The sequence below is a fragment of the Narcine bancroftii genome, chromosome 10 (assembly GCF_036971445.1).
Source record: "Narcine bancroftii isolate sNarBan1 chromosome 10, sNarBan1.hap1, whole genome shotgun sequence".
Classification (NCBI taxonomy): domain Eukaryota; kingdom Metazoa; phylum Chordata; class Chondrichthyes; order Torpediniformes; family Narcinidae; genus Narcine; species Narcine bancroftii.
The window spans coordinates 45444141-45456162 of NC_091478.1; the positions used below are offsets into that span (position 1 = coordinate 45444141).

Consider the following 12022-nt stretch of genomic DNA (forward strand, 5'->3'; position numbering starts at 1 on the left):
CACTAATGGGTGGGACAGAACCAAACCTTGATTGGCAGCCGGTGTGTCCTCTGACTAGATAGGGGGCAGTTCTGTCATGACAACCTCAACCCTTTCCAATACTTCCATGAGATGTGGACCTCAACGTCCAGATCTCTCTGCTATTATATATATTTCCATTAAGCTTGACCTCTCAAATTGCAATACCTCATACTTGACTGCATTAAACCCCATCTGTCATTTCTTTGCATAAATAACTTGTTATATTAGTTAATAACCACTGCTCCACTAATATTGGATTCATCTGCAAACTTATTAACCCACCTACCTGCTTTATCATCCCAGTTATTTACAAGTATCACAAACAGCAGGGTTGTCACACGGTTTCCTGCAGAACATCACTGGTCACAGGCCTTCAGCCTGAATAACAGCTGTCCACCACTACCTGCTGTCTTCTCTAGGTAGCCTTCTTTGCTTCCGAGGCAAGACATGAACCTACAATTTTCTAATTTGCAGGAGGGGGAGAGAACATGAGTAAAAGTTAGTTTGTTAAAATCTGTGGCACATTCAAGATCTGTTTAGCTTTGCAGATTCTGTTAACCAAAATGCACAGAGGTTTGTGGGAGACAGCACAGTGCTGTGTGAGGAGATGCAAACATAGTTTGCTCAGTTACCCAGCACATAGCAATCTGGCTATATAAAAACAAGTACAACAGTAAAGTAATTACTTACTGAATCTGTTTAAACACTTCATTATGATTTATGTGTCCTTAAAATGTTGGACGATGGAACTTTAGCTAATAGTGAGCTATCAGAATCAATTGTGAAGACGCTGAACAGAGACAGAAAGAAAATATTAATACTGGCTGCATGAAAAGAGCTAACTTCATACAGTCGTTAGGGGGAAGGTAGCTGATTACTTCCTTGGCTGTACATGGCGAAAGAGGTGGGATCAAAAATACATCTGGGATTAATACGCTTGTACTTGAGTTTTTTTCCCCCAATTTTTCCCCATTTAAGCTCTGATTTAAATTAAATGAGCTGAATCAATGTGGCAGCAGTTGGAATTAAGTGGGAAAGCGTGAAGATGCCATCACTGTAGTACAATGCTGGAGAAGCTCACCAGGTTGTGCAGCATCCATAGGAGCCCTGTGTGTTTTATCGTATAATTACTTTCCCATTCAAACTCTGGCCATGAATCTTTGGGTTTCTGTTGAAGCTGAACTGAAAAGGGCAACAGTTTATTTAGAATCGCACTTTAAGAGGATGTTTATCACTTACACTGTGGCGGCACGCATGTTTGTTGCGGTGAACTGGCTCCACTTGTCACATGTGGTCAGCGGAGCAGCTGCGGAAAAGATGGCGTCGCGGGTCTTTCTCTTCTGGCACAGACCGGAAGTAGGCGTACGCACTTACATCAGCATTACATGAGTTCTGGGACGTGCGCAGCGGGGGTCCAGAGGGTCTTAATGGCTGTGGCGGGAAACTCATATTTGTGCTTAACAAGCTCACAGCCTGCTGGCTCGGTACTTCACGCTGCGCTTGCGCGCACACCACTGCAGTACCAGCCTAATGACAGAACTAGGAAATGATGAGTATTAGTCCTGAAGTGGATCTGACTTGCATGTTTAACCCCTTTTGAGGAGACATTCAGGGCAGTGACAAGAAACCCAAAAAATAATGTGGGAACAATAACAATATCTTGTATTTGCATATGAAAATATACAAAGGCAATGCTTTGGAGCATTATCAAAAGGAATTTCATTGTGTCCTCAGACTCCAAAAACTATCTCAACAACACTGACTTTCTCCGAGGATTCTATTCAGCTTCAGCCTCCACCAAATCTGTTCCCTTTCTCGTGATACCTTCCTTGCAACTGCAGGTGATGCAACACCTGGATTTTATCTCATCTTTCCCCACTCTTAGGAACCCAAGTGATTTTTCCAGGTGAAGCAACTATATGCACTTCTTCCAACCTAACTGTTTGCTTTCAGTGCTCACAGTGTGGTCTACACTGGAGAAACTGATTGCAGATCAGCTAACTATTTTGAGAACACCTCTGCTCAGTCGACAAGGGTGACAATGAGATTTCAATTGCTCGTCATTTGGAATCTCTCTCACACTTGTGTGGTGAACCTTTATCCACCCACAATGTTTCATTGAAACACCTCATCTTCCCTTTGGGAATGAGCCAATTCTAATATTTCATTTTTATTATGGCAACTTTTCTAACATGTTAAAGTCTACAGACCCAGTGATTGAATTTAAAACACAAGCCAGAGCGATACAGCAGGTCAAACAGCATACTGTATAGAGCAAAGATAAAGATGCAAAATCAAAGTTTTGGCCCTGAGTCCTTCATCAAAGTATGAGCAAGATGTAGGCAGGTGGAGGTGCACAGGCCCACTGGCAGGAGGTAATAAGTGAATAAGGGAGGGAGGGAACAACTGTAAATGGGGGAAGTGGGATAACTCTATGGATGGAGAGGGAAGGGGGTGAAGAGCTGGAGGAAAGGAGAGAGTGATAGGGAAGAGAGGAAAAAATCCAGCAATTGGGACCGGGGCTCGAATCCCATGTTGTCTGTAAGGAGTTTGTACGTTCCTGCTGAGTCTGTGTGGGTTTTCCCTGGGGGCTCTGGTTTCCTCCCACCGTTAATTGGGTGAAAATTGATGGTATGGGCTCATGGGCTGAAATTGCCTGTTACCATGCTGTATGTCTTCCCCTCCAACTCTGCCTCACCCACATATCCTCCATTACCTGCACATCTGTCCTTGTCCCCTCTGTTCCCTTGCCCAACAAGGACATGATTCACCCCACTAGCATCCGCATCCAACGTGTCATCTTCTGACCCCCACCACCAGGCATATCTCCTCCCCTCTCCACCTTCCGTAGGGACCGCACCCTCATCCACTCCTCCCTTCCCACCAATCACCCTATTGCCACCTACTCGTGATTCCAGAAGGTGCTCTACTTGAGCCCACACCTCCTCCCTCACCACCCTTCAGGGCCCCAAACAGTCCTTTCATCACTTCACTTGTGAATCTGCAGTGTCCTCTACTGCATCCGATGCTCCCGCTGTGGTCTCCTCTACATGGGAGAGACTGGGCGCAGACTGGGAGATCACTTTGTTGAGCACCTTTGCTTTGTCCGTTGCAATAGCGGGTATCTCCTAGTGGCCACCCATTTCAATTCCCTGCTCCATTCCCTTGCCGACACGTCTGTCCATGATCTCATGCAGTGTCAGACTGAGACCACCTAAAAATTGGAGTAACAACACCTCATCTTCTGTCTGGGCTCCCTCCAACCAGATGGCATTAACATTGACTTTTCCTGTTTCCATTAGCAATGCCCCCCCCCCCCCCACCCCACATCTATCCCAATGTTCCTTTCCTATTGCTCTGGCTCTCTCTTACCTCTATCTTCTTTCCCCCTGCTCTGCATTCACAGAGCCAAACTATCAGGCCTATCAATTCTCACCTTTCCTCTCTCCTGCCCTATCCATGTCCAATTATCCCTGCCTTTTCTTTCCTTCTTTTTATGAAAACTTCTGCAGACAGTCGTCATTCACGCATCCACACCTGTCCTGAAGAGAGTTTCTGATCTGTCAGACAGGTGTTTGGGGATTTTTCTTCATTCTGATGAGAATTCTTCTGTCACCAGCAGTGGAGGTCTTCCTGGGAATACCAGACCCTTTGTGATTACCAGTACACTCTTTCTTCTGAAAGATGTTCCAAATGGTTGATTTTGGTAATCCTAAAGTTTGCGTGATGTCTCTTACTGTTTTATTCTTGTTTTTCTGCCTCATAATCACTTCTTTGACTTTCATTGGCACAACTCTGGTTCTCGTTGAAAAATGGCAACTACAGACTCCAGAGGTGATCAAAAACTTAGAAACAAGCCTAGCTCTCTTATACCTGCACCAAATGAGGCACTTAAACATACCTGAGTACTCACCAACACCTGTGAAGCCAAATGTCCCAAACATCATTGTGCTCTGAAATGGTGGAACTATGTATTAAAAGTAATTTCCACATAGTCAAGCCAAAATGTATGCAAATAACCTTCAATACAATCTGAAATGTGCACTTTAATCACATGCAAATTGTATGACTACAAATTTTAAAACTGTGGAGCACAGGGGAAAATAAAGGAAAAATGTGTCTTTGTCCCATACATTATGGAGGTCCCTGTAGCTCCTTCATGTCACACTCATTCTCATCAAATTGCACAACACTTCTCATAAATGAGGATCATTCGTCAGCACTGGAAGGCATTGATGATGAAATTTGCCATTGTCTTCAGAGTATCAAAACAGCTGTCTCTTTAGTGTGTTTGAAACTCAAGATCTCAAATTTGAGAGAAAAGAAAATCTGCTTACTACCCCTCTGTTTACTTCCAGGACTTGAACTACTTATAGCTGTTACCTCAAAGCAATGGAGAGGTATCATTGGTGCTTTGCAAAATCCTCCAAATGCACAGGCAGGATCAATGAACCAATTCACACAATTGAGCTCCAATAGGTCACTCTGTTTGCAATTCATCACCTGAATTCAAAAACAGGCACTCAATTCCAAGCTCCTCCATGCTAAGAAATTAACAGGTGGACAGAGATTCAAGGATGTTCTTAAAACCTCCCTGATAGAGTGCAGCACCTCCTCTGATACCCAGAAATTCTTGGCACATGGCCGCTCACCATGGAGAGGAAGCAATTCGGGTGGACATGATAACCCTAAATCTACATGTCGAGAGTCTACAGAGCCCAGCATAAATAGCAAAGGAAGTCCACCACCTTCTGACCAGCCAACAGTGAAACCTGCATGTCTTAGTCTCCCCCAAACCCACAGAACCTGAATGGAGATCAATCGCCCTCAATCCTGGGGAAGCATCCAAGCAGGAGAGAAAGGGGAGCACTGAAATTCACTGTCCTGATGAATACAGGCCAACAACCCCTAGAACAAGGGCAAAGCTGTTCTACAAATTCATTTTGTGCCATTACCATAAATGTTCACTCCCCTCCCACCACATCCAATACCCATCATTATATTTCCAGCATCTACTGTCTGCAAAATCCTCTGCTATTGCTTATTTGGGTTATTCCAACATCACTTCCCTTACTCCCAACCATTATCTCCAAGATGTGCACATTCAGAAAGTGCATGGAAACACCACCTCAGCAAGAGTGGTACATTACTTTACTTACTTTGGCTTGGCTTCGCGGACGAAGATTTATGGAGGGGGTAAAAAGTCCACGTCAGCTGCAGACTCGTTTGTGGCTGACAAGTCCGATGCGGGACAGGCAGACACGATTGCAGCGGTTGCAGGGGAAAATTGGTTGGTTGGGGATGGGTGTTGGGTTTTTCCTCCTTTGCCTTTTGTCAGTGAGGTAGGCTCTGCGGTCTTCTTCAAAGGAGGTTGCTGCCCGCCAAACTGTGAGGCGCCAAGATGCACGGTTTGAGGCGATATCAGGTTAACAATCGCTGTTGCAATGCCAGTGATTGGGACTGGGGTTTGAATCCCGCGCTGTCTGTAAGGAGTTTGTATGTTCTCCCCATGTCTGCGTGGGTTTTTCCTGGGGTCTCCAGTTCCCTCCAACCCTTCAAAAACGTTCCGGGGCTTGTAGGTCAATTGGGTGTAATTGGGTAGCACGTGCTCGTGGGTCAAAAAAATTCCATTCCAAATTACACATCTCCCACACATTTTTAGCTTGAACCCAACAACTTCCCACCTAACTGCACTGTGAGATTTCTTTCATCAGAAGGACTGCAATAGTTCAAGAAGATGGATTACCATCATCTTCTCAAGCCAATTAAAGAAACACAAATAAATACTTGCCAGTGATGTACTTTGCCATGGACAAAGGAAGCAAAAAATTCAAAAGATCGCGATTTTACTGTGACAGCAGGCATAATGAATCTTCAAAGGAAAGTATATTAATCAAAATCATGCAGTAAACATTTACATAGGAACATTTTTTTTAAATTAAACAAAATAAATTTTTTTGCCAGTGAAAGCAGTTTCTGAAGGATTCTGTTGTCGAGCTACACAGTAAGTTTAACTGCTGTGAGCCATGCTGTTTAGGAATTGAATTAAAAAAAAAGTTATTTAGGGACTTTTACTCTTGGTGGAAGAGTTTTATTTTGAAGATACTTCTAAGTTTTCAACATTGGTGTAGGGAAACACCATGGTGGCTATGGAGACAGCACAAAATATTCCTGTTCAGGAGGTTTAGTCTCTCAGTGCCTCATTTTCTATCTAACAAGGCATCAGGTTATGAAATAGCAGAATTACTTCGCAGAACACTTCAAAACTCTTTGTAAGTACTGTCTAAAAGAATGGTGAGTAGCTAAGAGTTATTCCAATAACCCACTCATTTTCTGTGAGACATGCTGACTTTATGTGTCTTTCTTTTGGTTTATAAAAGGTAGTCAACTGCGCATTGTTTTAATTTGGATTTATGCACCCGTGCTTCTAATACAAAGAAACCAAAGAATTTTGGTTTTTAACTTTCACTATATGCAATATGTAAAATAGGTGCACTTAGAATTATGACAAATGTTGGTCATTAGAAAATTTAGCAAATTCTTTGTGTATCTGTTTTTAATATTAGCCTGTCTAGGATTTTTTTTTAAATAACCGAGCCATCTATTCTTACCCTTCCAAACAAATGAATGAATGCAATTAAGTCATGAGCATTATTCGTACAATTTGCAATATTTTCTTCAGTTTCTTTCTTTTCCCATGAGGGCAGTCTGGATGGTCAAATGTAAATAAATATTCAAAGACAGTGTGAACTGTTTTATATGGTGAAGACAAGTATTAGTAAACAGTTTCATACTGAACAGTGCTATGTGGCATCGTTATGAATGTATTTTTGGCCATGAAAGACATTGATATAACGCGAGGTTGTCAGTAAAGTTGTTAAAGATGAAGTCTGAGTTTATGATGGATACATTGGAAAAACAATGCACAACTTGAGTTACTGCACTCTTTAACCTAAAATCACTTAGTAATGTAAACTAGAATTAGGCAGGAGAAACAGCTGCCCAGCAATTGTACTTAAAATAACAAGGTACAGTCTACACCTCGGTGTGCTGTGAATAAGGGTCCACAAATGTACAATATATAAATGGCCTTTAAGGACATAAATAGACAATGCAACTAAACAATTATGAAAGTGAATAGAATACTAGGATAATGGGTTACTTTTATCAGAACATCATGGATGAAAGGATATGGTTCTAAATTTAAATTGGTCCTAAAGTGTTCAGCCCTGATGACTTGACGTGTGCAAGTTACACACCAGCAGCAGATTCTTTTGACATTCCCCCTGTTGTCAGTAAGTGAGAGAAACTTCAGCAAGCAGCACTGATATTTAACTAAATACATGAACATACAAGTGGTGGAAAAGAACAACCAAGCTGAACCAAAAGCTAATGCTAAACTGTGGAGAAATAATCATGGAATTTCTTCACAACAGTTTTGGAGGCAGGTCCATAAACTTTGAAGAAATGCATATCTCCATGAAGGAGACCTGAGGATAAATATCCTGACTGACACAGTTATGTTAGTCCTGAGTCACAGACAGGGATGCCTTCTATCAAATGAGATATTAAACTACAGCTCCTTTTGCTTTGCCCAGTGGATATTAAAGATTCCTTGGCAACCTTTCAGAGTGGAACAGTTGTCTTGATGCTTCTGACTGTATTTGTCCCCGAGAGATTATTGGGTTATTACCACTGGTACTTGTGAGAGCTTGCAAATTGAGTTGTCAGTCCTGTCCATCCCTCAACCATGCTTCTATAATAGTTATAATATCACAATCCCATGTGCCTGTCCATGCCACCAGTTCACCAGTCTTATCTGTTGGGGTCAGTGAATGAAAATGCAGTTTAGACCATCAGTTTCCTCACTTGCCATCCAGCCCCTGCCTGTCCTGCCAACTGCACTAGGACCATTTTTACTTCTGCATTTGCCTCAACTTTCTCATCAAAAATATTAGTACTTTGGGTCCCACTCCCTGGCCAACTGATTTAAGTACCTGTTCCAAATCTCTCTACAACCTCTCTGTTTGCTCATCACCACCTGCCCCTCCACCTATCTTCGTATCATCTGCAAACTGCAATCCAAATCATTAACATGCAATGTAAAGTAACTGAGCCTGACATTGGCCCCTGCAGTACACCACTGGTAAATGATAGCCAACCAAAATAGATTGAAAGTCCAAATCTACAACCTTCACTACCTGTCCTGGATCTAGCCTGCTTGTGGCTTCCTCAAAAAATTTCAGGCCCATGACTTTCAGCCATGGTCAGTTGTTAACACACACAAAGCCTTTGACATTTAGGACAACAGTAGTAGAGAAACACTATTGAGATTCTCAATGAGATTCAGGTGTCTCCGCACTCTCGAATCATCCAGCGGGAGTTTGATAGGTAGTGAAACACTTCAAAAAAAGCTAGTAAACGTTCCAAAACCTTACCTTCAGGAGGCCTGTTCATTCACCAGTGGCCTTCCTGTAGGAAAAGCAAGGAAGTAGTTAGGAGGAATGTCCAGAAAAGTTGGCAAAGCATTCTTGAAGGGGGAGAAAAGTTTTCCAGTTTTTTTTCCAGCAAACAGCATTTTACATGTTCGAACAGAGTGAGCATCATGCCTTTGTTAGTTCACACTGATATAATATGTACATAGAAAAGGATTTTAATTATGGATTGAGAGCTGTAATCAGCAAAACAATGGATGATGGTCACTGTGTTGTATCGTGCACATTGAAAAAGAAATTAAGTAAGACAAGTTATGTCCAGATGGAGAAAGATGCATGAGCACTTGATTTTAAAGCCAGATTTCTTCAATTTCAATGAATGTTGTTAGCAATACTTGACAAAGGTAACAATAGCTGCATCAAAAATGGAAAGTGGACCCATCTCATGTCTCATATCTAATCAAACATAAAATTTCAAATAATATGTTATTAGAGGGTAGTTGGGATTCCCTTACAAGACTTCAGAATTAGGAAACTAAAATGTGATCTTCATATTGAAAGTAGTAGACAACTTTCTATTTACAGCAGATATAATGTGTATTATATGATCTATATAATTAAACATTATATAATCTTTATAATTCTAAAACTACAAAATGTTTTAAAAAAAGGATGGACTGAAACTGGTAAATATTTGGACAAGAAACAAGACTATATGACTTGTCAATGGGAAAAAACAAACTATTTAAGGAAGGAACTAGTGGTATAACAAATCTGTAGAGAGGATATATCTCAGATATACGTATTGAATATTTTGGTATTGTGAGCAAGAAGGCTTTCGTCAAAAGATTGTGCACTCGAGCCAGTAAAGACAGGATTACAAAATTGGAAGCAACAAATGAAGGGTTCTATCATACTCAGACAAAGTGGATTGAGTGACCAATCTGTGGTTGCTGTCAATACAAAATATCAGCTCACCCATAGCATCAACGTGGTTCCAGGTATCATCCCTCTGATCTTGAACTGTGCTTGTCTGCTGCCCTCATGCATCCAGTGTTACTTGGTGTGGCTACCTTTGGTGAAACCTAATACATAGTGGGTGACCACTTAAGCAAGTACCTACTTTGTGGCTCTAGACAAGTTTCATGTAACACAGAGACCATTTCTACAGTGACAAGTCTATTATTGGTCGCTTCCATTGAATCTGTCTTGCTCTAAATTTTCTGACAAATCCCCTCCTTAATACACACACACAATTAATTCATATCAGTCAAGACATTGGTGTTTGCTGCAATCTGAACAGATGATTCTTTAGTAGGGAACGTTAATATTCCCTTGCCATTACCACACACGCAGAAATCCTGCCAGTGCCTTGACTTGGTATGTTTTGAAGGTTGAAATGTAATGATAATTAGAGCATGAATAACAGCAGGTGCATGTTATTGAGTCATTGAATCATTATGAAATCAATAGATCCCATTGCAGACTCAAAATACTCCTCATGATTTTCACTGTAATTGAGATCAAGTACTGTGTCTGGCCTGCACTGGGATGAACATCCCTATTGAGGAGCAATCAAATTGTTGGTTTTAAACATTCAATTCTGTCATTAAGTTTTGCACTACCAACATCATGACATTTGCCTCCTTGATTATTCTCTTTTCACACAGTGCTCATTTCCAAAACTATGAGTCAAAACACACTTGTTCTATGACTATTTTTTCCTAAGGACCCAAGCAGTTTCACTGGCAACAAAATTAAGAAAGTTGGCAAATCGTGGCTGCAAGTATAGTGGGTTATACCATTTTCCAAGAAAGGAAGCCTACAACTGGGAGTAAAGTAGCAGGTGATGTTTCAGTGGGAAATTTCTGACATTTCTCCTTGTCAACAGAATTATTCCATAATCAATCACTGATCTACGCACAAATTCACACAGACAAAAGGCATATATTTCTATTTCTGTGGTTAAACTCAATCAAGTAGCATTAAGGCAGCAGCACATCATTAATCTCAGAAAACAGATGTTAATATTTGCCTTCTGATCATGGTTGGGTTTTGAACTCGTTGTTCACTGAATTACTTAATTTGCAAGGGTGAAAATTTGATGCCCAATTTATACTGAAACTTTTCTGCTTGATAGACATCCAATTATTCCCTGTGTTATGAACTAACACATTTTGTTATGAACTAACAAAGGAACAGCAATGGAAAATTTTGGCATTTGTCAAGGTCATGAGGCATAGGATCCTCCTCAACTGGGTCTAGGACATTTTGGTGCCAGATATTTACAATTTAGTGTTGGAATTTTGCCAGCCACAGTTTAGCACTGGGCATTTTAGCGCTAATAATTAGGTGGATTTCACTACAATTTATTCGCTTCTTATACTTATTATACAAATAATAACTTAGGTTCATGTGATTTATCACATGATCATCACAGTAAACACATTGTAGATATGAGATATGAAAACCCGTAGTATAACCTGGGTTACACCAGCTCGTAATCTTAGTCCTAGCGCACAGACAATCCACAAAATGCACACACTTCGGGAACCCAGCATTAGGGCCGGTCGCTGGTGGTTTACTGACAAACGTAAAGTGTGCCATTTAAAAATCTGTCAATCCTGACAAAACATAAAACTGAAGATTTTAAATAAAACCAATTAATTTATTAGATTAATAATTTTATATTGATTGCTTTGGTTAGTGCCAAAATGTCCTAGGGATAAAAAGTCTTGGTTTTTTTTTAACCATAATATCCGGTGCCAAACTGTGGATGTCGAAATGGCCGATTCCTCCTCCACCTCACTGGGAAGTGAACGTGCTGTATGAGGAGGTGTTGTGGGTCCATGATAGGTCATCCTTTATATGCACATGAATTAGTGCTCTCCACTCTCTCCAACATGGAACTGTTGTGCAGTGGGGAATGGTCGACCCTCATCTTCCTGAAGTCCACAATCATGTCCTTTATCTTGTCCACGTTTTGACTCAGGTTATTTTGTTACATACACAAGAGCAGTAATAAAATTAGCTCAGACAGTGTGTTATATTTTAAATAATATTTTTGATTATTAATCAACAATTATATAACACCTACTCTAACTTAACTAGCTTATCTAAACTTAACTAAATTTATATACAATTATACAACTTTAACTATTCACAAATATATTGGTGATTGTGTAATACCCCAAGCCACGACAGCTGAAGGCTCAATTCTTGAAAGGCAGTTCCAAGTTCAATGTTCAGAAATTTGGAGCTAATGTGGGCTTAAGATTGATGCAATACACAGGCTTTAGATGGTTGAGGCGCGCAGGCCTTTGATGAATGGTGGGACACGCAGGCTTTAAATGGATGAATGGTGAGACATGCAGGCTTTAAAATGGTGAGACACGCAGACTTTAGAATGGTGGGACAGACAGGCTTTAGGTCAATGGTTCTCGACCTTTTTCTTTCCATTCAGTATTCTCTATGCCATAGGTGCTCTGTGATTAGTAAGGGATTGCTTTAAGTGGTATATGGGTAGAAAGAAGAAGTTTGAAAGCCACTGTTTTAATCATACCTAA

The 12022-nt window shown here is 40.9% G+C and overlaps 1 protein-coding gene and 1 long non-coding RNA gene across 8 annotated transcripts in view; one reads left to right on the forward strand and one right to left on the reverse strand.

Moving 5' to 3' along the window:
* mypn (myopalladin) overlaps window positions 1-12022 on the forward strand; it is a 301418-nt gene that overhangs the window by 212069 nt on the left and 77327 nt on the right. The gene's annotated exons all lie outside the window — the stretch shown is intronic.
* LOC138744518 (uncharacterized) overlaps window positions 1-12022 on the reverse strand; it is an 83105-nt gene that overhangs the window by 66010 nt on the left and 5073 nt on the right. For 3 of the 4 annotated variants that reach the window (XR_011345595.1, XR_011345596.1, XR_011345594.1), the window contains one exon: window positions 8460-8493. This is a non-coding gene — a long non-coding RNA (uncharacterized lncRNA). Of the gene's footprint in view, window positions 1-307; window positions 485-8459; window positions 8494-12022 lie in introns of all 4 variants that reach the window. The other variant, XR_011345598.1, reaches the window with a different exon arrangement.